The following is a 22,196-nucleotide window of genomic DNA, read 5'->3' as shown; positions in this document are numbered from 1 at the left end:
TAGATGAAGAACAACAATGGTTATCAATCCCATATTTTGCACATGTTTAGTTCATGTCACGTACATTATTTCATAAAATAACAACTTCTTGATCGGACACCATCTTGGGTATGTAAATTAGGGTCAAAGGTCATAAATGTTTCATCCTGTATCTTGGTGAATACATGTCCTATCTTTACCATATTTTGCACACGTAAAGACCATGTTACAAGGATCATTTCACAAAATAACCACTTTTTGCTCAGATGCCATCTTGGCTGTGCAAAGTGGGGTCAAAGGTCATATGTACTTCTTCCTGTATCTTCGTTATGACGTGTTATCTGTATGGGAGGGAATTTTTCTAGATGTGAAAATTGACATGATTGTCTTTATCGACGACTAGCTCACTTACCCTTCGGTGAATTTCTTCCAGATTTTAGTATGTTGTAGCCAATTTAATACTCTTTAAGTTTTGTTCATCAAAATTTTAATCGGATGATGTCTTCACCTCGTGAAAATGGATATAATGTAACCTTGTCAAATTTAACCAGTTTACGTGTTATCTCTATGGGAGGGAATTTTTCTGGAAATGAAAATTGACATGACGGTCTTTATCGAGCACTAGCTCACTTACTCCTCGGTGAATTTCTCCCAGATTTTAATATGTTGTAGCTGAGACTTTGGGCTATCGTCGGTATTCGCTCCATCTTTTCATACGACGCCGAGATCACGTCAAAAAACTTGGTTGAAATCAAACTTATCTTCGATGTATTGAGATATTTCTTTCTTTCTGCAACTTTCTTTGCAATAACTCTAGAAAAACAGCCCCTATCACCCCCATATTTTGCACATGTTTAGTTTATGTCACGTTCATTATTTCATAAAATAACAACTACTTGATCAGACACCATCTTGGGTATGTAAATTAGGGTTAAAGGTCATAAATGTTTCAACCTGTATCTTGGTGAATACATGTCCTATCTTTCCAATATTTTGCACACGCAAAGACCATGTTACAAGAATCATTTCACAAAATAACCACTTTTTGCTCAGATGCCATCTTGGCTGTGCAAAGTTGGGTCAATGGTCAAATGTACTTCATTCTGTATCTTCGTTATAGTTTATACCAGGGAGGTACCTCCCTGGTTTATACCGAATTTGGTACCAAAGATGGTAGACCTGACTCTCTTTTGTAAATGAGAATCCAAATATCACACGGCCAATGTCTCTAAACACAGATGAAACCTATATGGTCATGCCTATTGCGATCAGGACTCGAATCATTGATTAAAAAAAAAAAAATCGGATCACCTAATTTGTCAGTCTTGACAAATTCCGAGTCTAGTTCCTATTTGAGATACACATGCAGATCACTAGTAGGATGGATGTTTCAAACCAACTAAAATGAGCCAAGTGCAGCAGTCCGCCTCGGGATTTTAGGAACATTATGTGACATCCCCACTCATTTGGGTCCCTCCCTCCTCCAACAGTGCTCAGCTGTTTGCTTATCTTCATAATACAATTAGATGTGTTTCGACCTGAAAATGTTGGATTGCTGATTGGATGCAAGGCAGCAGCATGACTGAATGTACGCCTGCTTTCCTCAAAGGGAAATATAGCTGATAATGTCAGAGATAATTCATGTGCAAGGTTGATCTATAATCTGCAATGATGAAAGTAACATTTGGTGTTTAGTATTGTATATTTTTGATAAGACAAACAGAATCAAATCATTTTTTTACAGAAAGCTACATTTCATCTGTCTGATTTGATTTCATGAACATTAATTCCATTACCAGTATGAAACTAGCTGTCAAACTGCAGCATATTTGGGAGAACCATGGCAAAAATAAACAACAAAAACACTGCTTATTGAAGGTATTCTGAAATGTTCATGCAGGATTCAAACAAGATTTTTTTTTTGTATGATAAATATCTGGATGATGTCATACACTGTCAAATCATCTTTATGAATTAGCTAAGTAATTATCCTTTGTGTACATTCCCATTAATGAGTCCATACAGTTTAGGCCATGATACTTCTAGCCCACTGTGTCAATAGTCTGTGAGGAATGTACAATAGACCATGAAGACTGAAACTAGTTGTGCTCAGATGGTGATCTTTAACCTCGAGGATAACCTCTATGGGGCACCAAGTGTTGCACATTTGATTTCGTTACGAAATGACTTCATTCATAAAGAAATAGACCCTGCCTTACTTGGCTCCCCATAAAGCTTATCCTAGAGGTTAAAGGGACTGTACGATTCTGGTTGAGGTGAGGATTTAGCTTCTCAATGTTTTGCGAGATATTCAGAAACCACTCTACAAGATGTCAAAGAGCATACAATTCTAGTGGAATCAAAAATTTATTTGATGAATATTGGTTTTGAAATGACTGAAATATCTAAAAACAAGGTGAAACAAAGAGATTCTAATAAAAGGCATGGCCTGTTGCCTTTTATTATTATCACTTTTTTTTATATCTCGTCCATTTGAAAACCAATTTTCATCAAATAAACATGGAATCCTTTTTAAAATTACATGCTCTTTCATATTTCATAAGAGGTTTCTCATTATCTCACCTAGGAATGTTATAAACCTGAATCCTCCCCTCAACCAGTACTGTACAGTCCCTTTAAAGATCACTGTTTGAATGTAACTACTGATACATATGCAGCTCTTTTGATACAAATTTACTTTAACTTAAATGACATTGGAATGTCTGAGAAAGAAAGGCAGCTCTTCAGGTTTATTATTCTACATTCATCCAAAAAGACCTATTTATGAGGGTTAAACATCTAATTTAAGGGTAAAGATATCAGATCTAGCACTTTTTAAAGGTATATTCTACTGACAATGATTCAAAACTTTCCGCAGACAGTTAGATGATGGAGTTCAGCAGTACAAGCACTGCTGCTGTCAGTTTGTCTGCATTTCTGTTACAACTATACAACATGATCTGTAGTCCTTATCAGTTGTATGTGCATGGTCCTGCTCAAATTTGCACAAACCTTCCTTTTGATCCGTCAGCACATTGAAGATTATCGCGTCAGAGCCTGCAGTTACATTCCCGTTTGACCGTGACTTCTCGGCAAACTTGGGTCACTCAGGCCTGAATGCACCAGTCTAAGGTATCCCTGCACAAGAAGGGGATGAGTCAAATCGTTGTGTACATGTTCAGATGAGAGAAAGTATGCTACAATTCCTACTCAATTTGCCATTGATTAAGGGCCCTAATGAGTAGTGTCAGAGTTGATATTAGCTTTCCCAGCATTGAGAGTTTTAGGGTTAGTCAGCTCAGGTCAGTAGAGAGATCACTATGTGGTAAGGGTGTAAGTGGGATTGTATTCAAGTAGAAAAAAGACAGAGGCAGGCTTACAAAATGTGAAATCCTTTTTATTTATTTTTTTTCCATCATTGATATCTGAGGTAAAAGAAGAAAATTTCTTTCGATATTCTCAGTGTTTGTACATAGATGCTCTTTTGTCATTAGTTTCTGCTGTCACTAATCATTTTTTGAAAATGACCCAAGACTTGGAATCTTTATCATTTCAAAAAATGGTGTAATCTTCTCTCAAGGCTCTTCGTTATAATTTGCTATTAAGTTTCTTTGAATATGCAGATGAAAAGCGGCAGCCATTTTCTTTGCTCATTGATTCTATGGCCATTTGTTATGTTGCAAGGAAAGCATTCTTTCCAAAATCTTTTTACACAGTGTATTTCTTTAAGTGCTACAAATATCCTCCAAATCCATTGACTTGCGACCATACCATCTTATATCTATATGTGATGCAAGTGTTCACATCAACAGCCATCGTGCACAAGTCGTAGATTTAAAGTTGTGCATGAGCTCCAGAATCGGTGCTCGACTTGCGGCCAATGTGAATGCAGTAGTGGTAGAATTAGATAACTACCACATCGAGCCTGATAATAATTCGAATGTTGAAATAATGGATATGAACATTTAAGACAAGGAAGATTGAGAGAGAGAGAGAGAGGAGAGAGGGAGATTGAGAGAAGGAGAGATTGAAGAATTGGGGTGAATGAAAATGACATAAGGCATGGAGAAGGAGAGGGTGAAGAAAACAATTTCTTGCTGCAGCAAAGAAGGTCCCAACTAAAGAAGAAATGTCTATGGAAAATGAAGACTAGTTCCCTATCTTTCCCATGAAGACTCTGTTGGAGGTACAGCCGCCCGCCAGCGGAGAAAGATAAATAATGCAGGCGTGTTTGCTGCTCCTCCTGTGTCTTACCATCCCGTATCACACTCCTCACAGCAAGACGTGAGCAGCATAAAGTCGGCAAGTCCTGGTCGAATGAGAGAGAGGGAGGGAGGGAGCGAAAGCAAGGGAGAGAGAAGGGGAGAGTGAGCCTAGGAGATGTCAGTGGATCCCTTGCATGCACAGTGGACTGTTCATCTGATTGCGGCCACCAGGGAGCTCCTTCTGATACATATGACACTTGCTGGAAGTTGGGGGGGGGGGGGGGGTTGAAATACAGAAAGCACAGCACTGTAAGTGATAATTGGTGGAAGCTGTTGTCGGCCACTCTCAATGTAAACATGCAGTGCATACACTCACATTATTCATGCATCCATTTCTTCTACGTAAGGAATAACTTATCCATGCATGCCTATGAAATCTCATCTTATTCCACACCTAAAATATGATTAAGAGCTCAATATTTCGACGTGTGACATGCAGTCCTTTCTCATCTAGTATGAATCTATTTGCGTTAAAGAACTTCCATGTGGCTTGGTATAGGTACCTACAGGGGCAGCTAACTTTGAAGGTTGGTATTATATCCATAGAGTAGCCATCCTGCAGTGGCTGGTAATGTCTCTGCTCTTTTGTATTACTTGTGATGTTCTTCAACAATTCCCTCTTGAGGGATCTTCATCCAAAATTACCTCCATCCTATTAAGGTGACTCCCTAAAATTCTCTTTGTCTTCTCACCCCCGGCAGGAAATTTGCCCCAACTTGATGACCACTGAGAATCAAGGCTTGGCTCCGGTCGAGTCAGTGCCATTGTCACCAAGGCAGATGTCCATGCCCAGTCTGTGGAACTGAAGAGCGCTCCTCCAGGAAGGAAATAAGGTGAGGTCTTCAGCCTTCCCCCCACTTTATCTGTGTCAAGGGGGTGTGGACAGGTGATGAGCAGCACCCCAGTCTGGGTGTTATTATGTTCCTTACCTGTCTCAGCCACTTTCCTCTCCAGGCGGTGTTTCATAAAGCTGTTCCTAAAGTTACGAACAACTTACGAGTGACTGGTGATCATTTCTTATGCTGAATTATTGAAATTCTGATAAGTATAGCACATCACAACTGATCACCAGTCGCTCGTAAGTTGCTCATAACTTTAAGAACAGCTTTATGAAACATCCCCCAGAGCTCAGAATGACACAAGGCATTATAATGGCAGCAAATTTGGTGCACTTCTGGAGGCATTAATAGGTGACTTTACATTTGAATTACCATGGGATTAAATACCATGGCAATATGTTCGCACCAGTCTCATTGGCAAAATACTGTTGTAATAGAAAATGTGGTAGATCTGATCACTAAGCACTGTTCTCAGTCGTGAAACACCATGGTATTTTTAGTAAGCACTGCGCATGGGCATATCTCCCACGGGAAAAAGTATGTCAGGTCAGGTGAGAATACACCGGTGTAGGAATAGGTGGTATTTTGCAGCACGATTCACACTCAAAGCTCGCGTGCTTATCTCATGCGAAGTTTGAATTACCTCCCTAAATACCATGGCATTTTGGGATGTGCTTTGTGGTGTACTTTGTGGTATATTTTCATTCACTTTACTAATGACCACATTTAATACTGCGGTATTTCACCGCCATCATGAATGCCCGTAATGACACAGATGATGTCTATCAATATGTAAATAATTGCTACAGCCAAGGACGTAGGAAGATGTGAGCAAAAGTGGTGCAGCCTTCAAGCAAGTGGCAGGTGTATGTATGTGAGTTTTTACAAACAACAATCTCTACCACATTACATTCTTGATTGAGGTGAGAATGAGCAAATGAGGTAAGGTTGTTGTTCACATTGCTTAAATGGAACTATAATCCTTGAAACAGTGAAAGTAAGAGAAGAACTAATTTGTCAAAGCCACATGTGTCTGGTCGAGCAATTTGGGGGGAAATTTGGTGGTTTATGTGAGCCAAGCTGGTTGTACTTCGCACAACCCTTTGAATGGCAATATGATCAGCATATGATAAGAGAAGTGATGGTGGTGAAGTGGATTGAAGCTTCAAGCAAAACGGAGGTGAGAAAGAGAGTTAACATAGTGGTTTTATACGCTCCCGAGAATGTCAGAAATCTATTGATTCTTTCTACCCCCGAAAAGTTGGTATTTGAGATAAAACAGCAGGGAAAGCTCTTAAAACGCTGAAGGAAGATAGCGTGTAGTGGTGAGGAACACAGCTGCTGCGGATATTGATTGGTTTGTAGTTTGGATAATCAAAAGCTTCATGGCATCCACTTTAATGTGTGCGAGTTGTGATAATCAAACGCTTTACGACGTGCAGTAAGCACCATACGTTTTTGTTGAGTGGATGATAAAGAAAGGTAATGGCGAATTAAAGAAGTGAAGAACTAGAAGAATACTGAAGGCAAACAGAATTGTAAGGTGCTATAAAACCCCAAGGAGATCGACTAGGCGAGTTTGTGGATAATTGAAAGGCATGTCATTAAAGATAGAGAATAAGATGATGATGTTGGCCCTGTTGCCCACGAGATGACGCGTCTCGAGGAGAGAAAAAAGAAGCATCCTCCTCTCTTTGTGGAAAAATCCTGGCTGGAAGTCTTGTAAGCTGCCAAGATAAGAGGGGGAAAAGACTACAGATCAATATTACAGGAGACATCATCCCACTGTTGAGTAACTCTATACATGGGGAGTGATCCCTATGGCTGGTGATACACGGCAACGCTTTTCTGATTTCCCATCATGGATACACGCTGGACTCGGAACATATGAAATTTAGATTGCATTTCACAGACTCGAGTCAATGTATGCGCATCATGCAAGCACGGGGGAAAAAAGATGCAAATAGCTACATTCCAGTACCAAATTTTAGAGGCCTTCAAATTTGCAAGGACATCTGTTAGTGAGGAAGACAAAACAACAACAATATCCAAGAGGAGGTAGCGTCAAGTAACCGAAGCTAGATTCTTGGGTAAATTAAATCCTTAATCATGTGTCACCATTTAGCGATTCTTCAAAAAGTACAATGTAGATATTGACAATGGTCGCAATTTTACAGCACTGCTCATTGCTGAGGCGTGTATGAAGACAGAATTGCAATGGTGCGTTTTATAATAATGATAAAAAATGTCCAGCAGAGTTGTTGATAAATTGTCCTCCCTCAAATACCAAATTTGGTATAATTTGTACCTCATCCAGTGAGTCAACTATCATAGCTGCATATCAAGAAAGCTGTAGATGTCACATCAACAACTTTAAGCAGTGATATGCAAATTTATCATTGTTCATATTTCTGAAATGATGGCAGAACCCATCTTCTTATCACTGGCTCCCAATTCTTAGTTTTCTCTTTTCCTGAAATCTTGGGTAAGATGCACACAAATTGTGGTGCTCCACTATAGGAATATTTTGTGTTTATTCACCTTGCCTAACGCCATCAGTCACGTTGGCTTTTTGCCATTGTAGTGGAAAGTTTCTGACTCGAAAGAAGTGAAATGAAGAGGAAAAGGGATAACATTAATCGTAGATATCTTGAAATATATGTGTATATTTCACTAAACTATTCAAACTTGCTAAAATGTTATAGAACAGTTTGTTTTATCTACTTTGCTTAAGATCTTGATTGGACACATATTTTTCTAGTGTAAGATCTTGGATGGACAAATGTATGAAGTGTTCAAATCTTTAAATGCCACTGCTTTGTGACAATGAAGTTGAGGTAGAGCTTCAGTATCTGTGTAAACTGTTTCATTGACATATATAAAATAATACATTTTGTACGAGTGATGAAGAGAAGGCTGAGGTTTCTGTCACAGTTTTGGATTTTTGGGAATCATTCAATGAAATTTGATCAGGACATGAAATTAGGATTGACATTTAAGAGTTTCACATAGCACATGAGCTAAAAGTCTGGGATTAGGGACGTGACATTGATATAGTGTGGTATTAAGAGACCCATGTATTATATCTCCCCTCTATAATTTCATTTCATGTTGCAAAAGATATTTCTTTCAAACTGATGAATCTAAAAACCAAAACAACTAACAAACAAAACAAGGACTAGGAAGGAAATATATTAAGATCAATAGCATGTGCCAAACTGTTCTTCCAATACCATTACAAAGATTAGCTTTGTTCATGGAGAGGGTATCATCATTATAATTTTTTTTTTACACTACCTTTTAACCCCATGTAATGTCTGTGATACACATAACACTCACACAGAATGAAAACAACTGCAGTGTTGACTGTCATGGGAAAAACTGAGAACACACTGTCATTTCCCCTTCTTAATGGAATTATCTACTTTTATTTGCCACTTTCCCAGCGTGCTCGAAGCCCAGAGCAGTTTGGAAAGGCTAGGCCATGTTAGACTAACGATTGTGCCGTGTTTACTGTAGCATTTTTGGATGCTACATTCTCAGGGGTTATCGTCAAGGTTGACATTGATGGAGAGAGTTTGCGAGATTTCAAGCACGTGATGGAGTTTATTGATATCACATCGACCTGGCTAATTGAAGTCTTTTGGACAAGGGCCTGTTAAACACGTCACATTTGCATCTTGATTGCTTGCTGTGAAAGAGACAATGCTGTGAAGGAACCAGGGGGAAAAAAAAAGTACTCAGCTTTCCTTCAATTAGACTGCTGTGTGTGTAATGTTTGTGCATTACCTTTTTTTTTGTAAAATCTGCCTCGAGTATATGTGGGGGAAAAAAATTGCGGACTCTCATATGACATCATCTCTGTAGGATATTATGAGTTTCTGCAAGTTCTGTGAATTCGCGCTGAATAGGGATCAGGGTTGGAGCCTGTAACTTATGCTTTGTGTCTGCATACATAATGGCCAAAAGATGCTCCTTCTCTGAGCTACTCATCCATCATCTGTGGCTGGTGTTACATCATGTTTTCCTCGCTCTGAATGTAAATTGTCAAGGATGCTCTGCATGTGTATCAGAGATTGTGTGTGTGTTTATGTGTGCGTGAGAAAGAGGGTGTGTCTGTGTGTGTTTATGTGAGAGAGAGTGTGTGTGTATATGAGTGTTTGAGTGATAGAATAACCTTTATTTTCTTGCTCTTTTATTTCTTGTCAAATCAAAAGAATTTACAAAGCTGTTCTAGCCATCATACAGTGACAGAGAAATCTGTTTTTACACCCCCCCCCCCCGAAAAAAAAAACCTCTTCCTGACAATTTTGTATGGCATCACCACTATGCCCAAATATACCACCACACCCTTGCACTATTAAATTTTACTTGTACCATCCCATGTACCATATCAAGTACTACAGATGTCTTTCTGAAAGTATTGCAGTTGAGACAATTTTTTATTCCTCATGATTGTGTTCTGTTATCATGACTTACAGCATTAATTTATGCTGTTGTTTTACCCTTGTACAAAACTTGATTTCGGGGGGGGGGGGGGTATGTTACTGCTCTAAGCAGCAGAGAGATCATTAGGTGTATGTTGTATGCTTTATCTGAGATTGAGAGCCCTTTCACATTGGCGAAGAAGTCATATAAATCATATGTTTCTTCCCCTCATGTTTCTATAGTCATATTTGTCCAATAATATATCTTTTTTTCATATTTAAGTAAGCTGCCAATATGGGGATGCATTTCAGTGTTTAGGTACATCATAATTCTAAATATGCTTTTCAGAAATGGGATTAATAACAGTTTCTTTTTTTTAAGTGTGAAACCTGTGCAATACACTGGTATTAGATTTCATTATCTGGTTGTTTGAGTGTATGAGCTTGTCTGCAGTGAAGGGCATACAAATCCTACCCTGATTATGGCTATTGATACATTATCAATCGCTCTGACCCACATCATATTTTCTGCTCCTATGCATCTTCTGTATGAAATTGGCGCTCCATGAGGTAATTCCCTCAGGTTTAATGGACCAATCATTGTGTTTCACTCTGCAAATTTAGTCATTTTAAGAAAAGGACGTGGTTTTGAATATCTTTGTTGACTGATGGCAGAAAGAGTGATACGCTATTGATTCATTTCAGAGGAACTAAGATTGAAATTGGTGATTGAGAGCTTGTGAAGTTTGCGTTAATTTGTAAATAATAGGACCATGATCATTATTACCCTTGACCTGAACCAAGTAGAAAATATTTAATTTACAAAAATTGGTTTGAAGTTAACAAATGCACAATATTGCTTATTGTCAGAAAATTAACAATTTCAGGTCATTGCACAATATGGTCGTACAAATTTTGAAATGGTGTATATAAGTTGTATTTGCTCACTGTCATTTTGCATTGTATTAACCATGGAGTAAAAGCAAATACACACACATATATGATACAGAATGAAAGGCATACTCTGCACAATGATATACATAATGAACTTTATAGATACATGAATAGCTTAATTTATGTGTAGAATATGTGGAAGGTCTGGGATTTTAATCAAAGACATACCTGCTTTGTAGCCATGTTTGAAATTAAGCATTATGTCCACACCTCAAAAGTTGGAGTTAACAAAGTACTTCTTTTTGAATTTCATTGATGCTTCGCCTGGTGGTATTATAGATGTTAAGAACTTTAGTAGAAGAGCAAGAATGGCACTGTGCTCACAAGTCATTTATGAAACTTGCATGTGACCTATAATTTCTGCTGACACTAATTCCTTCATGCAAATTACAAGTGTCTATGGCCGATATTAATGTCAAAGCAGTGTTACAGAGCTGAAGACCGAGTGTTCTTGGTGTCATGATTATGTAAGTTTAAAAGTCCCTCAAAACACACTGAATTTCTGCATTGTTTGCATAGAAAAATGTGAAGCAGATTTCATTGTGATTAGCTTTGTTTAGGGAATATTGGTATGAACTGTTGCCTCCAGTGTGCACTGTGTCAAAGCCAGTCAGAGGAGATGAGACAGGTGTATGAGGGCAGCAGACAAGCAGCAGGCTTGCATCTGTCATTGACCATCAAGCTTCCATTTAACCTCCTCACGGCTACTGTCTCAAAGTTTACAGTGTTCTATGCACATTATGGTCCTACCTCTAGCCACAGTAGGGTTAAGACAGTTCACCTTCATTAACATAAGGATTGAGAGAATGCAGCAATATTAGTAGAACACATCTGTGAAAGTTTGAGGAAAATTGGACAATCGATGCAAAAGTTATGAATTTTTAAAATTTTTGTGTTGGAACTTCTGGTTGAGGAGACTACTAAGGCTCGTGATGTAATATGAGTACAACAGTATAAAGAAAATGTAAAGAAAATTCAACATATTTTCACTTTTTTCACATGATAAAAGAGCACTTGACTTGCCTCTTTCTAAAGGCAATGGGAATAATATTACCCATAACATATGTCAGTAACGAGTCAAGGTAATGTGTACTTTTTTTAATAGATAAAATTTTGTGAAATTCTCTTTATATTTTCCTTATGCTGTTGTACGCATGTGACATCATACACCGCAGTAGTCTTCTCATCCAGCGGTAACTGCACAAAAACTTCAAAAATTCATAACTATTGAATGGGTTGTCCGATTTTCCTCAAACTTTCAATGATGTGTTCTACTCAATCCTTATGTTAATGAAGTTGCACTTGTCCTTTAACTCTTGAAAAGACGCCTCTTTCTCCCTTGACGCTTTGACCTGGAACCTAAGTGTATCATTATTATTATTTTTTTTTTACAACTGTGTGACAAACTGCTCATGTCTCTTTCCATATTACAGCTAAAGTGCATGAAAGTAGAAAGAAACCATCTACTCTTTGATGAATTCCGTAGTGTAATAAGGGAGATTTTGTTATTAATATAGGTTTTTGAAATTATCTTGATGTTTAATAAAATTAACAAAGATAACATTTTTTGTGAATTATGATTTTTTTTTCAGTTTTAGAAGCTGACTGAAACTTCTTGGAAATCAGATAATGATGGCTGTTGGGGAAATGTATTTTGAAAAGATATTTGAAGAAGATGAAATATGTTTTTCATTAACATAATTGAAATGTATAGTGTCCATGCGTGTTCTCTTTTGTGCAGTAGTGGGAATTGAAACTGAAACCTATTTCATTTGTCTTGCAAAAATAAATGAGTTGGCTATCTTGGAGTCCGATATCAGTCGTCATGGAGACCATCTTGAAGATATCAGTCATGGTCACTTGTTGCTTGACATTGTTAGGTAATGCGATTCTTTACAAGGTTGAGATGGTAGCCTTCTGAAATAAACTGATGCAAAAAAGTGAGGATTCAGTATATCTGATGGTTTCTGATGACATACTTGAGTCTCATGAAATGAATAGTAAATGATGGCAAAATGGATCAAACCTTGTGCAATTTCAGAGGGTCATTTACTTCATGATGAAACTTGTTTGAAGCTTGCTTGAAGCTTGACTGTGAAGCTTGTTTACACTTGCAGTCAAATATTGCAGTTCTAGGAAACTACAGACTTTATGGCTCAAGTTGTCAAACAAGCATTCCATGAGAACGTTCACCTCAGAAAACTAGCAAATTTGTGTCCCCAACTTCTTTTCTGCACCGTATTTCTGCTTTACTTCCTGTGACCAAAAGTGACATTTAATTTGTAAGTTTCCAGCTAGCCATTGATGCTATATAGTACACAACACTACTGCTTAGAAGAATGCAGTGTGACATGACAAGAGCTCCTGGGTATTATGGTGGAAAAACAAAAGAGCAGTTTTGTGAAGTGCACTAACAACAGTCTTGATTTTCTTTATGATACTAGTGGAAAAGGGTCAAAGTTAAACAAATTCTGAAGTCATTGTACATGGTATGCTGCAGTCAGAATGAGCCTAAAGATATGAATTTGAAGCATGAGTGGAAACAATAAAGCCTGTCACTCCAAGTTTGAGATATTTCAAGGTCAAGGAACCTAGCCCCTGTCATGAGATTACAATTTTAGAAAGCTATAGGACCACGATTGGAGGAGATTTATATTAGGGAGTGTCTATCTTCTCAGCCAATGAAGATCCAGTAAAGAGAGCAAAGATACCAACCATGGATCTCCAGACATGCGTTCCCGCCCTCCTTGACCTATAATTGAATGACAATCACAGTGAGGACAGCTAGTCTCTGTATTCAATATACAGTTGTAAACACTGCATGGCCACATCTTGAAATTCACTAATGCTCTTATGATAGTAATGAGAGTTGATATTTATATAGTACTTTTTCCAGTGGATGCAAGGGCTCATCAAACATTACTTTTGTGACGTAAAGTTGTAGTGCCCTTTTCTCCATCGACATTTGTTCTGTTGTAATGACAAAGCAATGAGTTGTTATGAGCACTCGATGCCATCTGGTAATGTTGATTATAATCTTGTGTATGTGAAATGGGGGGGGGGGGGGCTTCCATGCTGTCTCTGGGAAGATTGGATGCTAAGCAAACATGACGAAGACCCCATTATCGTGCATATTCTGTCCAATGCCGACAAAACATTAAGAAGTAAAGTGATGTTTCGCAATGTGCGTGGCAGAGTATATATCGGAAATACTTGATATGTTATCATTTCAAAATCAGAAGGGAGTTAATGGTGTATGAATTTTGATGACGTAGGCTCTTCTTCATATGTTTTTCTTGTTTTTTGTGTGCATGTCTGTGTCTTTGATGTTTTTAGATTGTAGATTAGGGTGTTAACCTGTTGAGGACGAGTTCTGAATATACTCGGGCATTTTTCTGTGGGAAATGCGTGTTGTAGCAAAATCAGCCCATCTTCAGCGGGTTAGGTTACCTTCTTGCTGTAAACAGGTGCCTCTACAGGGCCAAATAATTAAATTTATTGGCCATGTTCTTTTATCTGGCAAAAACTGTCTCAGCACTTCGTAGCCAGAGATTCCTATGTCACTGTTAGAATGTCAGTACCAAGGAGTTATAATACACATTTCACATGGGTTTTGTGTTTGAGATTACTGATATGATCTACATTATTCTAAAAAGCAACTACCATGCTAGTAATGAATTTTCCAGTACTTCCTTCATGAAGGTATTCTGCACCAGTCACAAAGCTTTCTAGAGGTTTGCCTGAAGCATACTATGTTTGCTAATAATGTATGCTAGACAAGTTCCACCAACAGAAAGGGCATTACTACAAGGCAGTGACGTAAAAGGGTCATCTTTGGGGCTTTTTTTGGGCCAGAAACAGCCTGTGCTATGAATAAATCATTGTATGTACTTTCCAGAGTTTGCTCAGAGATCAATGTATGATTAGGATTGATAATTATCCTGATACCTGGAGCTGGGAAAAGGAGAAACAAGAATGAAGCACCTGGCTTGATAGCAAATAGCATTCAGGTAGACTGAGGCATTCCAGTATCCCTGGCCATGGTGCAAACTGCTCTCTTCAGGCTCAGCTTTCATGGTAAGTTCAACCGAGGTCAACTTTCCACAGCCCCACCCTAAATTCCAGTCATGCTTTATCCCCGCCATTTTCCCCACTCCATTTGTCACAGTTTCTCTAGGCGTCTGCCACAGTATTATCACCGGTCTTTGTAAGGTTCGCACCTGGGTGCGCCCCGCCCCGTCCCGTCAGTGGGGTGGGTCAAGGGTGAGAACCATGGGATTGGGTTAATAATTCGCACATTCTTTGGGGATTCAAGGGGGGAGCTGGGAGCAATGTATGGAGGGAGGAATGGTGAGATTTGATTTGTATTGAAGTGACCCCGTTCCTCTGCAACCCTTTCAAAACTGGCTCTCTTCCCTTCCCACCTACAGAAGTTCAGGTAGACTTGTTGATATTACTCCTCCAGAATTCCATGATGGGGATCTCCTCCTCAGTTCAGATGGATAAAGCGAAACAATCGTGAAACCCCTCCCCTCGGAGGAACCCCTCCCCCCTACTCGTGTGGGATCAGTTGTCACGTGGTATTGTTTTTATTCTCGGGTCAGAGTCGCAGCATAGCATTCAGGCTGCTGTTTTTCAAAAGTACAAACAAGCCTTTGAGAAACAACAAGCCAGAGGACTATCTCTTGTATTTTCTTCCATCACATCCTTATGTTGTTTTGCTTTGCATCAGTCTTTGTTGAGATTACAGGAATAAAAGTCTGAATTACATGATAAGGCATGTTTACTCGATTTCTTTTTTTGCATTACACCACTTCAGGTATATGCATTAGAATTTTAAGGAATATGAACTGTTCATTTAGCTGTAGGCCTAAATATCCAGTACATTTCTGCGTCTGGAGTCCGTTTTGAGTATAGCTCCTTGTAGTTGTTACAATGTTTGGCAAGATTCAAAGAAGCTCTTCTGATTTTTTTCTAACATTTGTTGTCATAAAGGTGTAGATCTACATAGGATGTGAATATATTAGTAAACCAGTCTCTTGCTTATTCCTGCCAATGCAATATCGTAACAAAAGTTACACATGTATTCTATTTGTTTATTTGTAGCATAATTGACCAGTTTACTGATATCATCACATTGCATACATGCAGTCAGAGGTCTTTTCTGTGACTTTCCTCACATAGGCTTCGCTACAAGCAGTGCATGCAAACCAGATTACAAATAAGGAAAGTTACATGAGAGAAATAAGTTAATTGAATCACAAGTCTTGAGATCTGCAAGGAAATGAATATCTGAATCTTCTAATACCCTTGAAGGCAGTGCTCTCGTGTGATGTAGCACTCTCATTCCTCTGCCTTTGTGTATTTGCCATGAGCTCTCTTTTTTGAAATTTGTGATGTAATTATTAGCATGAATGCTATGTGTATATGAGAATGAAGGTAGAGATGTGTTCCACAGTCTTTTTTTCTTCTCATCTGATGAAATGATGAATCTGAACGACTTCAAAAGAAGTCCTAAATTAGGGTGAATTCATGGTATCATTGTTTATTTTCTTCACTCACTGGAATGCCCCCTCACACACACACTTATATATTCACACTCAAAGGACACATACCTGACAGACTGAAGAACCTTGAAACTTCTGGGCCATGAAGCTAAAAAGGTGACAAATTCCTCATGCCGCAAATACATCAAGTTCTGTTGTGCATGTCTAGCTTGTTTTCAGGGCACAGGATAAGTAATAGCCTTTGAATTTATTGTATTAAAAATTGATGAAAGTCATGTAATATTCATGTACCTAAATCCATCCATTGTCTTTTTATTTTTTTTTCTTTTCATTTTATCCTCTGATTTTATCAATCTAGCTTGTGATTTGATGCCTTGAATTGAGACTACTGTCAGGCTGCAGCTGGGTCAGCATGGCTTTTGTGCAGAAGACTTAGACTCTTTTCAGGCTGTTCAAATTTATCTCAAATCCCCCGAGTGACAAGAGCTTTCTTCCTTGCAAATTGGCCTGTGAGCTGCGTGATATTGAAATGCAGTAATCCGATAAACCAGAAAAACATCTCACTAATGCACCAGAAAGGAATAGAATGAGGCAGTGGATTTAGGGTTCTTGAGATATAGTATTGCAGAAAAAAGAGAGTGAGATAGAGAGAGACAGAAAAAAAAAAAAGATGTGAGGTAGTTTAGGATTATTCTATTTTTGTTCTCATTATCGGACTTATTGACCACCTCTGCGACGGGATGCCAATACTGTGATTACCATGCAATCTAGATTAGCAACCTGCAGGCGAAATCAATGTTTTCTGCTAAAGCTGAAATAACACATTCCCCACAGTGGAGGGCTGTAAACTGGCAGACCGGGGAAAGACAGGTTGGATGAGGGGGGCACTATAGCGGCAGAGATTGATATACAGGCAAGATATTGAGCACAGCTCTCCCCCAGTTGATGAGAATAGGACAAGAGATGACAAAAAGGGGGGTGGGTGTGTCAATTAGAATGAAAAATGAGCATGTAATCCAAACTTGAGAATGATATTAATCCTCTGGTAGATGACTACTGGTAGTCTGAACTTGGTGTGTTTACTTGACAGGTGACACAGTCATCAGGACTGTAGGTCTTGACAGAGCTAAATTATTAAAATTCCACCTCGCTGATGAAAATGAAAGATGAGCGATTTTTGTTTTCTCTAGATTTCCTTCTGTGCTGTTTAGGTTATTACTATATTTTTCATTTTCAGATTATATTGTTTCATTGCTCCTACCCTTGTGAGAATATTACAATATGACTAACAGTTCGTTATGTGTATAGATATATTATACACAAATGTTTATGATATGTTATATCATAATATGCATATATTTTAATCTGAGCACTGTAAGTCTCCCTTGGTGCTTTGCTCATACATATTCATGGGTGAAAATGCAGAAAGACAATAAAACAGAAGCCATAGAGTGATATCCATATATTTTGATTTGAGCATTGTAAATCTCCCTTGGTGCTTTGCTCATACATATTCATGGATGAAAATGCAGAAAAGACAATAAAACAGAAGCCATATAGTGTGTGTGTCGGTGTGGGTGCCTGCATGCAATTGCTTATGTCAAGTGAATGCTTTTTGAGACTATTGGTTGTAGATCACCAGTGTAACATTGAAGCTATCATTTTGTAAATGTATGAGCCCATGGGGTGAGAGTGATGGGATGTTGTGTGAGGATGATGGACAAGCCCAGAATGACCGGTCAGACTCATATACACACTCGGCCCGGTCAGGCAACCCTCACACTGGAGTCAGCATCGAGTAAAGACGGTCGCATCCGCTAACGAGTGCACCCCCGTAATGCCGTGTCAGTACGAGGTAGTCTTCACTGATCATACATTCACTTGAGGAGGTAGGAAGAGGGAGAGAGTGAAAGGGACGGACGGAGCGAGTCGGAGGCAGTGAGAGAGAGGGAAAGAGAGGGAGAGAGACGGGGAGAGAAGAGACCAGGAATGTTAGCCTGTCCTGTGTGTACTTGACTGTGCATTGAGACGCTGTGTGCACTCGCCGCATCACTGTGTGTTGTGGCGTGGAGACGTCTGCTTGCTCATTGTGCATAGTGACACATATACAAGCTGGTTGCTGCTGCGTAGCGGGCCATAAAACGTGTGAGTACCTCTTTCTTCCCCGTCAACGTCTTCTTGTAGAGCACCCCGAGACGGCTGTTGTCGAGACGTTGTGAATTTTGGCCGGAGTTTTTCCGTTCCTGGGACTGTTCCAAATCATGGGATGTTGTGTTGGGAGGGCCACTTGAGCAACCTTAGCTACACGTTGGTGATATCTCAATTCATTGCCTGCCTGTTAGTGATGCACAGATTGGTGGGACAGTCCATTCTTAGCAGAACTGTGAGTATAAACTCTTCACATTCTCATTCTCCAGCTGGGTTGTGAGAGGGAAGATGGTGGGCAAGGCAGACCTTCATCTAGATCCCAGAGCATCCAATGTCACAGTTACTGTTTCCAAGAATGTCCTACTCTATTGCATGCCATGTGTTTGTATGTGTGCTGTCATGCATAGTGTTGTGTGCAGGATTTTGTCATCCCCTGAAACAGTCAGCGTAATCTATTCACTCACATGTGAGTAATGGTTTGAAAGGGCCATATAATTTCTCCAGCTACCGATGCGGAAAACAAACATTATAATACAAATCAAGATGGGAAAAGAGAAAGCAGAGGTGCATGCCATGGTGATGATGGTGATGGTGATGTGCAGACCACAGGAGCATCGCCGTAACAACCACACTAGATGCGGTGTGCCCGTCCATCTGTCCCCCCACCCCACATAAGTAATGCCTCCACTCCAGCGTGTCTCGCCTCCTCACACTGATGCCTGGAATGCATCTATCACACAGTGCTTGGCATTCAATTTTCCAAACAGATTAGTTTGGCTCAATTCTCCAAGGCACTTTGTCATGCCTCTTTCCTCTAAACTGCCCTTTCTTTGTACAGGGCCTCTGAATCAACTCCCACCCCTTTCTTTTCTTTTTCTTTTTGTTGGGGAGCGGGGGGGGGGGGGGGGGGGATGGCAGGAGATGGGTGGTAGAGCCCAGAGGCATTGGAAGGTTTTTATATAAAATAAATACAGTTATGATGGATAACCGGGGGGCCAAAACCTTAAAACAGAGGTCGAGTTGCACTCTCTCTACAAACTAAGTAGACCATGCTTATTTTCAAGTTTTTATTGTAACAAACAACATTCCACTGGTCTACCTCAAAAAATTTGTTGCGAAAGCCTCCAAATCCAAGATGGCGTCCAAAATGGCCGCCATATTTACTGAATTTGTTATTTGAATGATAGAATTCGACAGAAACATCAGATTTCAACAAATGTGATGTCATATGAAAGAGAATAAAATTTTCTACAAGTTGATACCATTTTTGTGGGTTATTGTGATAACTGGATTGAGATTTTAAGGAAAAAACACTAATTTTTTGATATTTTTCTGAAAAAAGGAAAATCATGAAAATGCTTGATTCGGCATAAATCAGAAAATGACTGAAGGATTATCTTGAAACGTTTCAGGAATTTTGTTTGACATATAATTAATATTTGGAGAAAATTAGGGGTCAGTACCGCTTTTTGTTCAGGAGTAATAATGTCTCAAACTTGAAAACTCACTTTGTAAAAATGGGCACTTTAGTTGTGACAAGACCTTGTTGGTCATAAAACAAATCTGCGCGTGTCAAGACTACTACACGCACCACTAGCACTGGCGCGTGTAGCAGTGCCAGTGGTGCGTGTAGTAGTCTTGACAAACGCAGACTCTTGCTTTGACAAACAAGGGTTTGTGCCTGCAAACTAACTTTTCGTACCAAGTGGTAGCTCAGGTGACGCTGGTCGCTATTATTTCAAAGTAGATTGTTCTGAAGCAAATGATATAAAGCATTTTTTTTTTCAAATAGAGGTAGTAGCTTGAAACTTGGCACCAATCTTGTTATAGATAGTTTAAAGGACAAGTTTTCCCTCATAGACATGCGGGTTGAGTGAATGCAGCAATATTAGTAGAACACATCAGTGAGAGTTTGAGCAAAATCAGACAATCTGTTAAAAAATTATGAATTTTTGAAGTTTCTACTTAGTCATGGCTGGATGGAAAGACTACTATAGCTTGTGATGTCACATGAGTACAACGATATAAAGAAAGAATAAAGAAAATTCAACATATTTCCATTTTTCTCGCATAACATAAGAACACATGACTTCTCTCTTTCAGAAGGCAAGGGGAATAATATTACCATTAACATACGTCAGTTGCAAGTCGAAGAAATGTGCACTTTATTTAAAAAGTAAAGTCAAACTTTCACTGATGTGTTCTACTAATATTGCTGCATTCTCTCAATCTTTATGTATCTGAAGGTGGACTTGTCCTTTAAGGCAGAATTCAGATCAACCACAAAAAAAAAAAAAAAAATCAAGATGACAGCCATCAAAGTTGACATAGTTTATTGCGCCAAATTAAATGTATTATCATGATTTCCATAAAATTTTGTCTGTTGTACTATCTATTTATATGTTTTTACATATTTCAAACATTGTAATGCTATTTCAAACCGTCTTGGTTTTTATGGAGACATTTTTAAGACCAGTGATATTCTACTCTCCAAAAAAGAGAAAAAATCGAGTGGAAGTATTCACTTTTGAAGGAGTGAATAACAGAAAACAGTGAATTTAGAGTGAAATTGGAGTGAATTTTGAATGAAAATGTTCATTTTCACTCATTTTAGAGTGACCTCAGGGAACACTCGTCATTCTTCGAGTGATCCCTGAGGTCACTCTAAAATGAATGAAAATGAACATTTTCACTCTCGAGTGATTCTGATATCTACTATGGGAAAGCATGAAATGGCCTAAGTTCAGATCAATAATTGTGACACTATAACCAACATGAAATCAGCCTAAAAACAATGTAAGAAAAATCTTATAACAGTAAATACAGTTTCAGCATGCTTATTTGTAAATGTGAATATACAGCACGAAAAATACATTTGGACAGTTTTATTCGAAAAATATACTGAAAAATGATTTCGCACAAGATATTTAAAGGCAAATTTGAGAAATTGCCGCCATGTCGGATTTTCCGGGGGGGGGGGGGATCAGAAGGGCTTTCAAGGACAAGGATCTACGGACATTATTACACATAGTACCATCATTATTCACGTTTCTGCAACAGCAGAGTAGCATACAAGTAAAAAAAAGCATATCTTTGATACAGAAGCATTTCTTTTTCATCAAAGATTGGGCCTTACCCAAAATGAGTTCCACTGGAATGAGTTCCACCCCCCCCCAAAAAAAAAAGACCCTCAATATGGTTTACACTATACAATATCGTTCGGATGTATAGAAACATATAATAGACAGCAATATAAGATGATTAAAAGAATATATTAAATCATAAGTTGAGATTTAACTTTGACGCAACACACATAATGTATTGTTTACCATTGGGATATCACATTCGATTTATATGTGCAGGTTGGTTGTATCACAAAACATTCTACCATGTATAAAAATTAAAATAAAGACTAAATCATACGAAGATATCACCATTTCTTTACAAGAAACCATTAACCATGATAACTGTTGACAGCTAAGTATAAAAAACCCCGTTCTTATCAGATCTATTTAGCATATCTAATAATATTTGCAATGATTATACTGATTTAAGTTTGTACATTAGTTGTTCTATCCCTAACTCACAGTTTAGAACTAGTTTGAGGAATTAACTAAAGGTGGGTTTTGGTTTTACGTGCACTTATGGTAAATAATGCCTTGAACGACAACCTCAATCAATTACTGCCATCTTGAATTTTGTGCTGATACTATTTTTGTCGCTAAATATGACACATTGGCAAAATTTGTGCCAAATTCCAAGCTCCTATCTCTTTTTGGAAAATACTTTTTGTTCAATGTTCAATCTTATCTGCCTCAGAACAATCTACCATGAAATGCTACAGTAATAGCGACCAGTGTCACCTACCTGTCCACTTGGCATGAAAAGATAGTTTGCAGGCACTTATAAGTCAATAGACCATTACAGTATTACATGTGACCATGTATACATGAGACCATGTAAACACATTGTATGCAAAATTTATAATGCATAGATATATCTTTTTTTTCAAGTTTTAGATATTAACATGTCAACAGTGTATGATATTGCTTGTAATTCCATAAATATGAATTATGT

The 22,196-nt window shown here is 38.5% G+C and overlaps 1 protein-coding gene across 3 annotated transcripts in view; it reads left to right on the top strand.

Annotated features, from left to right (window-relative positions):
* Positions 1 to 22,196, top strand: part of LOC140238094 (poly(rC)-binding protein 3-like) — a 236,303-nt gene that overhangs the window by 107,950 nt on the left and 106,157 nt on the right. For 2 of the 3 annotated variants that reach the window (XM_072318024.1, XM_072318022.1), the window contains exon 3: positions 4,946 to 5,077. The gene's annotated coding sequence lies outside the window, so the exon portion shown is untranslated. Of the gene's footprint in view, positions 1 to 4,945; positions 5,078 to 18,134; positions 18,355 to 22,196 lie in introns of those variants that run through there. The other variant, XM_072318023.1, reaches the window with a different exon arrangement.

Source organism: Diadema setosum, chromosome 14 (genome assembly GCF_964275005.1).
Source record: "Diadema setosum chromosome 14, eeDiaSeto1, whole genome shotgun sequence".
Classification (NCBI taxonomy): domain Eukaryota; kingdom Metazoa; phylum Echinodermata; class Echinoidea; order Diadematoida; family Diadematidae; genus Diadema; species Diadema setosum.
Note: the sequence above shows the minus strand (reverse complement) of the source record. Positions and strands in the feature narration are given on the sequence as shown.